Source organism: Callospermophilus lateralis, chromosome 5, assembly GCF_048772815.1.
Source record: "Callospermophilus lateralis isolate mCalLat2 chromosome 5, mCalLat2.hap1, whole genome shotgun sequence".
In the NCBI taxonomy this organism is placed as follows: Eukaryota; Metazoa; Chordata; class Mammalia; order Rodentia; family Sciuridae; genus Callospermophilus; species Callospermophilus lateralis.
In genome coordinates, this window is record NC_135309.1 from 143057924 (window position 1) to 143068336 (window position 10413).

Sequence of the window (10413 nt, forward strand, 5' to 3'; positions counted from 1 at the left end):
TACACAATAGAATATTACTCAGCCTTGAAGAAGAATGAAATTATGGCATTTGCAGATAAATGGATGGAACTAGAGAATAGCATGCTAAGTGAAATAAACCAGTCCCAAAAAAACAAAGGCAAAATGTTTTCTCTGAAAAGCAAATGCTGATCCATAGTTGGCGGGGGGTGGGGGGGGGTGTTGCAGGGTACAGAAGAATGAAGGAACTTTGGATAGTGCAGAGGGAGTGAGGGCAAGAGTGAGGCAGTGGGAATGGGAAAGACAGTAGGAGAGAGACATGACTGCCCTATATACATGGTTACACTACTGGGGTGACTCTGCACCATGTACAGCCAGAGGAATGAGAATTGTGCTCCATTTGTGTCAAAATGCATTCTACTGTCTATGTATAACTAATTAGAACAAATAAAAAGAAGAAAAAGACCACATATTGTGTGGTTCCATTTATATGAAATATCTAGAATAAGCAAATCTATAGAAATAGAAAGTAGGTTAATGATTGTTGAGAATTGGGGAGATTATAGGGAAAAAGAAGCAACTGTTAATGGGTATGGGGTTTCTTTGGGGGGATGATGAAAATGTTCTAAAATTCATCCTGGTGACAATTACACAACTCCATGACTATACATAAATACTTTGAATTTTACAATGTACAGGGGTGAATTTTGTGGTATATAAATTATATTTTAATAAATCCGTTATTAACAAAATTATGAATCTTCAAATTGGGTTTAGCTAGGAACATGTTCCAAGATAATATATTTTCTTGGGGAAAAGTTTGGTTTATGATTATGCTTTTTGTAATAATTGCTTTTAATTTTTAGATTTTTAAAAAAAGTTTTTAGTTGTAGATGCACACAATACCTTTATTTATTTATTCGTATGTGGTGCTGAGGATTGAACTCAGTGTCTCACACGTGCTAGGCAAGTGCTTTACTACTGAGCTAGAGCCCCAGCCCCTCATTTTTAGATTTAAATGCTGTGAACACAGTTTGTTTTGTTTTATCACCACTTGTGGGATGCTGATGAAAAACACATTTTCAGCATAAGAAAATGCTCAATTTTTAAAAACCAATATGTTTGGATTAGGATTTAAATTTTGAAACACAGTGTTTTTTTTGTATTTACTTTCACTAAAGATTAGAGTGAAGAAACAAATAATGTAAATGTACAGGAATACAGAGACTAGCTAAGCCATGAAAATAATTTTAGTTCTTTGCTTTCACCACAGTCTGTCACATGTTCCAAAAGTATATAGTTTAAGAAATGCTCAAGAGATCAAACTGGTGCACATTTCTGGAATTTTTCTAACTGCCTATTCATTATTCCTGCAAGTCTAGAGGTGAGATTTCTTGCTTTTACCAGGTAAAGCTTGGTCTCTCTCCACCATGATGATCAGGAATTCTCCTGAACTTCTAAACTAAATCTTTAACTATTAGTCTGCACAAGGCAGCATATGGAAAGTGACAACCTGGAGATCAGGCATCTCCTGACTTCTAAGTCACAGTCTCTATTTTCATCCAGAAGCTTCAGGGCGAATCTCTGGAGTTTACTTTGGATTTAAGTATACTCTTCCATCCTTTTGCTGCCCTTGACACCCTCCTTTTCTCAGCCAGGGGAAATGGAATAGCTTACTCATTGCTACCTGGAAAATGGCCCCTTACACAGGTATACAAATTTAATTTCTTGCCCAAATCACAGTCTCTGAGTGAATTATCATCAGTTCTTTGAGTCAGCCATGAAAAGAAATGCTCTCTTTTGTGAGATTGTAAATAAATCAGGTGTGACAAGAAAGACACAACTTTCTAAAGTAGAATGCCTTCTTCTTCACAAACCACACTATTTTCTCCTGGGAGTAAAGGTTGCTTTAAAGTCAAAGAATTGAATTCTTGAGAAGCTGTAGGAATATTCTACAAACCCTAGTGTGGTTTGGGGTTTTGTTTGTTTAGTTTAGTTTTGTTTCGTTTTGTTTTTTGCAGCACTGGGAATTGAGCCCAGGGCCTATCACTGAAATATACTCCCAGCCCCATAGTTATATTTCTTTCTTTTTTTCCTGCTCACTCCCACCTGGAAATGGGGATTGAACCCAGAGGCACCCTACCACTGAGTTACTTTCCCACCTTTTTTATTTTTTGAAATTGGGCCAAGGCTAAATTGCAGAGGCTGGCCTCAAACTTGGATCCTCTTATCTCAGGCTCCCAAGTCACTGGGATTATAGGTGTGCACCACCGTGCCTGTCTCAGAGGAAATATTTCCTGTGGGCAGGTTATCTGACATGGAACTCACCAGGTTGCAATGGAAAATCTATTGAGCTGCATTCTCAGCTGTGACTCAACTGGGAGGCAACTGGCTCCCAAGCTGGCTAGGTTATTGGCAGAATTCATTTCCTCGTGGCTGTAGAACTGAGGGCCTCTGTGTCTGGTAGACTATTGGCCGGAGGCCACCTGCAGCTTCTGGAAGCTGCATGTGGGTGTCTTCCACATCTTACTTCCTCATGCCAACAAGGAGAATTCCTGTTGTGAATTTGCCAGCAGAATGGAGTTTTATATAATCCAACACAACCATGGGGATGACAAGTCAACACTGCTTCCATATTCTGTTGTTTAGAAACCAGTTGAGAAATCTGTCTCACATTCAAGAGGAGGCCATTACACAAATGCATAAAAAGCAGAAGGAGGGTATCCTTGTGGTCTCCTTAGGGTCTTCCCACCACAGTGGGCCTGATTTCTCTCCACATGGAGATGGAAAGTATGTGAAAGAACAAATTAAAGAACAAGAGTAACCTACCTATCTGTATTTTTTGGTTATCCTTTTCTTTATTCATGGCTCCCTCTAAAAATTTCATATAATTATTTACTGCTGTATAACAAACCATACCCCAAATTAGTGGTTAAATACAATAATTATTTTATTTGCTTGTTATTCTGTGTTTCAACAATATGAATTGGGCTCTGCTGGTTCTGCTGGTCTCTGGTGGAGTCACTCATATGGCTGCAGCCAAATTGCAGCTTGACTGTGTGGTTTAACAGTGAGCTCCCTCACTAGGGACTGGCAATGCTATAGGCTAGCTCCCAGTCTACAGAGGTTGGCCAGTCTTTTTCACATGACATGTAGTTTCCAAAAGTAAAAGAATCTGCAAGACTCAGAAGCTGTATAGTATTACTTGTGCTATTCTATTGATCACAGTAGATCCCAAGGTGAGTCTACATTCAACAGGTGGAAAAATAGACTCCACCTCTTTTCCTTTCTACATTACATAATTAAAATCTGAACACTTGGGGCTGGGGCTCTAGCTCAGTGGTAGAGCGCTTGCTTTGCACAAGTTAGGCACCGGGTTTGAACCTCAGCACCACATAAAAAATAAATAAATAAGATATTGTATGTTCATCTACAACTAAAAAAAAATCTGAACACTTCAAGATTTACATGATAGTTATTTCAGGTATCGATCCTCATATACAAGATGAGGTTAGAGATATAATGGTATTTTTAAAAATTTCTTTTAGTTATCAATGGACCTTTATTTTATTTATTTATATGTGGTGCTGAGTATTGAACCCACTGCCTCACACATGCTAGGCAGGCGCTCTACCACCGAGCTACAATCCCAGCCCCAAGAAAGAATGGTATTTAATATTTATTTTTGTTAAAGTAGTTAGTTGATCTTTGCTCATATGCAATAATATATTACCTATGAATGTCTTCACATGTTAGTCTTAAATATTACTTAATTTATTCTTAATAAGTTGCAGTGGTTTGTTCCAATCAAAATTCATGTTGAAATGGGTTACTAATATAGTGGTGTTGGAAGGTAGGTTCTTTAAGAAAGAGTAATGCCTTTCTCCTTAGACTGAATTAATTCTTACAGAATTAATGTAGTTCTCAGGAGAGTGCGTTGTTGTAAGCATCTGTTCCTTCAACGCCTCCTCTCTTCTTCCTGTACCAGCTCCCAACTCTTATAGGGTGATATCATGAGCCATGTTATGATGCAACATGAGGTTTCACCAGATGTGGTCATCAGTCTTGAATTTCTCCGCTTCCAGAACCATGAGGCAAAATAAACCTCTTTTGTTTATAAATTGTTCAGTTTCAGATATTCTGCTAGAGTAAAAAACTAAGACATAGCGGGCTGGGGATGTGGCTCAAGTGTTGGCGCGCTCGCCTGGCATGCGTGCGGCCCGGGTTCGATCCTCAGCACCACATACAAACAAAGATGTTGTGTCCGCCAAAAACTAAAAAAAAAATAAATATTAAAAAAAAATTCTCTCTCTCTCTCTCCTTCTCTCGCTCACACTCTCTCTTAAAAAAAAAAAAAAAACTAAGACATAGCTTGCTATTTTCCTTTCTCTTTCAATCTTTTATTTTAACAAACATTTCAGAGCACTTATGTGAGGATGGCCTTAGGCCTGAGCCTAAGCAACTCCATTTTAAAAACTCCAATTTGAAACCCCCAGTCTCATCAGGCATGCCTAATGGAGCCCTCCAGTATAGCCCTCAGGCACAAACAAGTCACTTCTCCCCACCCTGATAAACTCAAAGTTAAGTCTCTGTCAGGCTGTCCTCCCCATAAGAGGGAAGGGCAGAAAGATCAGGATGGGGACCACCGCATCAGATATTTTAACCCCAGGGTAAATGATGATAAGGATTGAAAGGGGGGTCAAATCCCCAAAATTTGGTATAAATAATGGAGCAAATGAACAGACAGACATTCAGTCAGCCGACAATGATGCCCTCACGCTGAGAGCCTGATGAGGACTGACACCCCAACACTTTTCACTGTTTGCCTGATTCTCTGTTCTCACCACTCTCAAACTCTAAACCCACATCTTGACCCTGGTGAGAGCTGCAACTTCTCCCTCAACCGGCCCAGGAAAAGTCTGCCTTGGTTCCTGATCTGATCACCATGGTCTGCATGAGTGTGCATCTGCTGGGTTTAAAGCCTAAGGACTGAGACATTTTTTCTTTTTAAATTGTTGATTGAGCTTTATTTTTATTTATTTATATGTGATGCTGAGAATCGAATCCAGTGCCTCACATGTGCCAGGCAAGTGCGCTATGACTGAGCCACAGCTCCAACCCTAAGTCTTTTGATCTGACACTTGAACTTGGCATGCAGAGGGAATGTCTACTATGAGCCTGTCATGATTAAGTGTGTTTACAGTACTTAAATTAATCTAAAATTGTTTGCTGGGAATTAATTAATCTAGAATTGTTTGTTGTGAATTGAGTATGGCTATTGCAGTTCCTAGCATTAAGGATTGTCATTTCCTTGATTAAGAACCTATAAAGTGAAAATGTATTAAGTGATTTGAGTAAATAAAACATTGAAAAGAGCAGAAGCGTGTGGACATTCTTTTTCTGTCCCCTCAACTGCAGATGTTCCACCTTTTACCCATCATGACAACCTATCACTAATAAACCATAAAAGTACCAAAGAATACTATGGCTAGACTGTCTCATAACTTTGGAGATTAGAAGTCTTTCTTAATATCACCTAAAATCCAGACCCATAAAAGAAAACATTAAAAATATGATTTCAGAAAAAGTGAGAACTCCTGCATGGAAAAAAAAAATCACCAAATCCACAATATGGCAAATGGGAAAAAAGAGGCACAGAATATTTTTTTTCAATTTTTTTGTAGTTGTAGAGGGACAGCATGCCTTTATTTTATTTGTTTATATTTGTATGTGATGCTAAGGATCAAACCCAGTGCCTGACCATGCTAGGCAAGTGCTCTGCCACTGAGCTACAGCCCCAGCCTGAGGCACAGAATATTAACTGTCCACAGGAAAGTAAATACAACCCATGGTTTTTTATTTTGTTTTGTTTTTGCTTTGTTATTTGTGTGTGTGCGTTGTGTGTGTGTGTGCGCACGCGCGCGTGCTTTTTTATTTTTTTATCTTTTGATACTAAGAATTGAATCCAGGGGTGCTCTACCACTGGCTATAAATTTTTATTTTGAGACAGGGTCTTGCTAAGTTGCCAATTCTCCTGCCTCAGCCTTGCCAGTTGCTGGGATTACATTTATGCACCACTGTGCCCAGCCAAGTAGCTCTTAAATACAAAAAAATGCCTGACTTTACTAAGTATAAAAGAAAAACATTAAAATTATTCTGATAACCCCATTTCTTCAATTACATCAACAAATCTGGCACCACAACATGATGGCAAAAGTAGAAGGAAATCAGAACTTTATCCATTCCTGGTAGAAGTAATGCAACACGAAGGGCAATTTGATAACATCTATTAAAATTATGATTGTATTTACCTTTTGATCTAGCAAATCTCTTCATGAATTAATCTTGTAAATTTATCTACCAATGTATGAAATGACTTCTATACTTGGTTATTGTCGTAGCATTGTTTATAGGAGTACAAGATTGGAAATAACCCAAAGAGATCATGAGTAGAAAACTGGTTAAACTGTAGGGCATCCACACAATGGAAACCCATGAACTATGAAAATGAATGAGGAAGTTTTCTCTGTGCTAAAATAGAACAATCTCTAATATGTATTGTAGAGAGAAAAATCCAGAGAGCAGAGAGGTTTATACAATATGCTACCATTAGTGTAAGAAGGGGAAGAACAAAAGAATATATATTTATATCTGCCTGTATATGCAGTTTTTAAATCCCAGAAAGACAGAAGAAACTAACAAAAGGAGTTATGTGACTTGAGAATTAACATAGCGACATAGTGGTGAACATGTAGATGATGTATTTGGTTTTTCTATGCAGTATAATTTAAAAATCTGCCCATGTATATACTTTTTATTGATATTTAATTTTAGATTTACTTTTCCAAAATGTCAGTTCTATTACTGTATCATTCATATACCATACAATTCACCTAATTAAATTGAACCAAGGTTTTTAATGTATTCATAGTTTTACAAGCATTACTACCTTTTTATTTTATTTATTTATTTTTTCAGCCTTATTTTGTATTTTATTTAGAGACAGGGTCTCACTGAGTTGCTTAGTGCCTCACTTTTTGCTGAGACTGGCTTTGAACCTGCAATCCTTCTGCCTTAGCCTCCTGAGCTGCTGGGATTAACAGGCATGTGCCACAGCACCAGGCAGTAATGGACTTCTGCAGAGAACTCAAGTTTATCCAAGGGGGTCTTATGGCTCTCGTTCGCCACCTGCTTTATTTTCAAGTGCACAGGAGAACATTTCTGATATATGCATCCCACTAGGCAGGCAGCCAATAGCGACACGGATTGGAGGGCAGGTTATAGATAAACCGGTTGCCACATCTATGGCAGTGTTTAGTATGGAAAAAGACATCCTTTGGCTCTCTCACATCTCTCAGTATCCCATTCAACTCATCGATGAGTTGGAAAAGTCTCCCTGGGTGGATGGCACCCTGGGCATCATAGTTCTCCAGAGGGGCAGGGTACCTCTCTAGGCTCAACCAGGTCAGCCTGGAAGTGTGAAGCAGCAGGTTGCTCAGGACCAACTTGGAGATGTCATTCCCACTGAAGCTCAAGACCCTGAGCTGGGAGCAGCAGCTCAGGACAGGTAGGATGGCCTGGAGCTGGGAAGTGGTGATCCCACAGTCCTGCAAGTTTAGGGTCTCAAGGGTGGCTGCAGCATTCTCTAGCAGAATTACGAGGAGCTCAGGTCTGAAACTCATCAATTTGCTGCCCCACAACGTGAGGTGTATTAGCTGTTAGAGGTTTGGAGACCTAGACTGATCATTCCAGTCTGGATCTGACAGCTTGCGGTTGGTTATTGAGAGGGTGTCCAGGGGGGTCTTCAGGAGCCTGAGCACCTGGCACAGACGGGCATCTAGGAGGAAGACACCATCCAGGTACAGACTCTGGAGGCTGTCCATCTTGGCAAACTGTGAGGTAATATCATCCATCAACTGATCTGTCTCCTCCTGGGAAGCATAGGCAGACACACAGATGTGGGAGAAAAAGAGCTTCCTCAGGTTGCTCATCTGGCCCCCATAGGTAGCAAAAGTAGACAAAATGGACAGTCTCCAGGAACACTGCACTTGCACTTGCTGGATAAAGTCCCAGATCCAACCTCTCCAAGATCCTCTCAAGAGGATGCTATGGATGGGCAAAGAGCAGATCTGCAGCTTCTTACAGCACAGCTGTAGCAGACCCTTCCTCTCATCCACCCACAGAGCTGGACAATTGGCAGGGAGTTCTGAATCCTAGCAGTGCCAGACAGTGAAGCAGGGCTCAGCATTACTACCTTTTTAGAACATTTTTGTCATTTTGTGTCCCCTAAATGCATATCCACTAGGAGTCATTTTCCTTTGTCCCCACTCTCACTGCTGAAGGGCTAAGCACCACGCGCCTGCTTCCTGTCTCCTGATTTGGAGAGTTGCCTATTCTGTGGGATGTTGGTTCCTCTTTTTCCTTCATTCACAAATTTAATCCATTTGTTCGTTTACAGCTGCTTTGCTTTCTTTGCCCCAATCCAAACATCTCTGTCCAGCTATTATCATACTTTATTTAGCTTCATTTCTATAAATGTTTGATGTCAGGGAAGAATGACTTTCTGCCAATTGCCCACGGTCCTTAGCTGACACGGAATTTCTTCACTAGTTTTCTGCCCTGCCCCTCTTTGTGTGGTTCCTTTCCTCTTCCAAGTTTCACCTGCCACAGGCAGAAGAGCTCTTCTCAAGGTGTGTCCCTGAGATGGTAACTTTAGGGTCTTTTCCCATCACCTACCCAACTTAAATTAAAATAATAATAAATTTTGGACCGGGGTTGTGGCTCAGCGGTAGAGTGCTCGCCTAGCAGGAGCGGGACCCTGGGTTCGATCCTTAGCACCATGTAAAAATAAATGAGTGAAAAAAAGGTATTGTGTCCAACTACAACTAAAAAATAAGTATTAAAAAAAAAATATGTGGTACAGGGACTTTCTTTCTTTTCTTTCTTTTTTTTTTTTTTTTTAGAGGAGAAAAAGTTTATTTGTAGGCTCATGGTTTCAGAGGCCTCAGTACATAGAAGACTGGCTCCATTCCTCAGGGCACAAGGTGACATAGAGCATTATGGTGGGAGAGTGTGGCAGAGGGAAGCAGCTCACATCAGGAAGCAGATGGTACAGGGACTTTGTACCACTGAGCTATGTGAGATCAGGCAAGGAGGGCAGCGACTAAAAGAGGCAGATTTAAAAAGGCTGCTTTATTTGAGACTCCCTCCTGAGACTCCCTCCCAGGTGGAACTCCTTCAGACCCACAGAGTGGACAGCAGAAGGGTCTGAGGAGAAACCACGTGGGAGCTTGACTAAACTGGAATTTTATGGGGCTTACAGCAGGAAGGGAAGGGTTCAGGACAGGAAAAGGTGTTTTTAGAGTCCCTTGTCCCTCAGGAGTTGGTCAGGGGAACTGACGGAAATCCAGGATTGGCCAGGAGAGCCCACTGATTGACAGGCATTTCCGTTGGTGCCTTATTGACGTTTCTTCCCCAATGGGCTGCTTTGTCCTAAGTCACTGCCACCGACCTGACAAGCTACGTCCCCATCCTTTTTTATTTTTTATTTTGAGATAGAGTTAGTTGTTGAGACTGGCCTTGAACTTGCAATCCTCCTGACTCATACTCCTGAGTGGCTAGGATTACAGGTGTGTGCCATCATATCTGGCTCCTATCCCACTGTAAAAGATGAAAGTATCTTCTTATTTTGCATTTATATGACCCCTATCTATTTATTTTGATCCCAGGATTGAACCCAGGGGTGCGTAACCACTAAATCACATTCCCCAGGCCTTTTTTTTTTTTTTTTTTTTTTTTAGAGAGAGAGAGAGAGGGTCTCACTAAATTGCTGAGGCTGGCCTTGAATTTAAGATTCTCCTGCCTTAGCTTCCTGAGTCGCTGGGATTATAGGCGCGCTCCACCTCACCTAACTATATGGCCCCTTTTCAGAAGGTCTTCAGGTACCTGTTGGCAATTTTTACAAGATTCACAACAGTTCCTCTTCCACATTTGTTCCTATGCTATTATTTTTCTTACCATGAAAATTGATTCACTAAGAAACTTCAGAAAACATCCCAAATAATTTTTTTTTTCTTTTTCTTTTTTTGGTACCTGGAATTGAACCTGGAGGAGTTTACCCACAGAACCACATCTCCAGCCCTTTTTTATATCGTTTTAGTGACAGGGTCCCGTTGAGTTTTTTAGAGCCTCATTAAATTGCTGAGACTGACCTTGAACTCAGGATCCTCCTGCCTCAGCCCTAGAGCTATTAGAATTTTAGGAATGCGCCACCATGCTCGGCTCAAGTGAATTTTTAACTTACTTTTTTTTTTTTTTTTTTAGATAAAGCTTCTGAATAGAGTACATTCAAATCATTTACAATGGGGTTTTACCAAAATTTAATTTACTAAAAATAGAAAATACCATTTCAACTGGTTTTTTCCTCCTATCAAAATTATAAGAAGTGCAACCAAG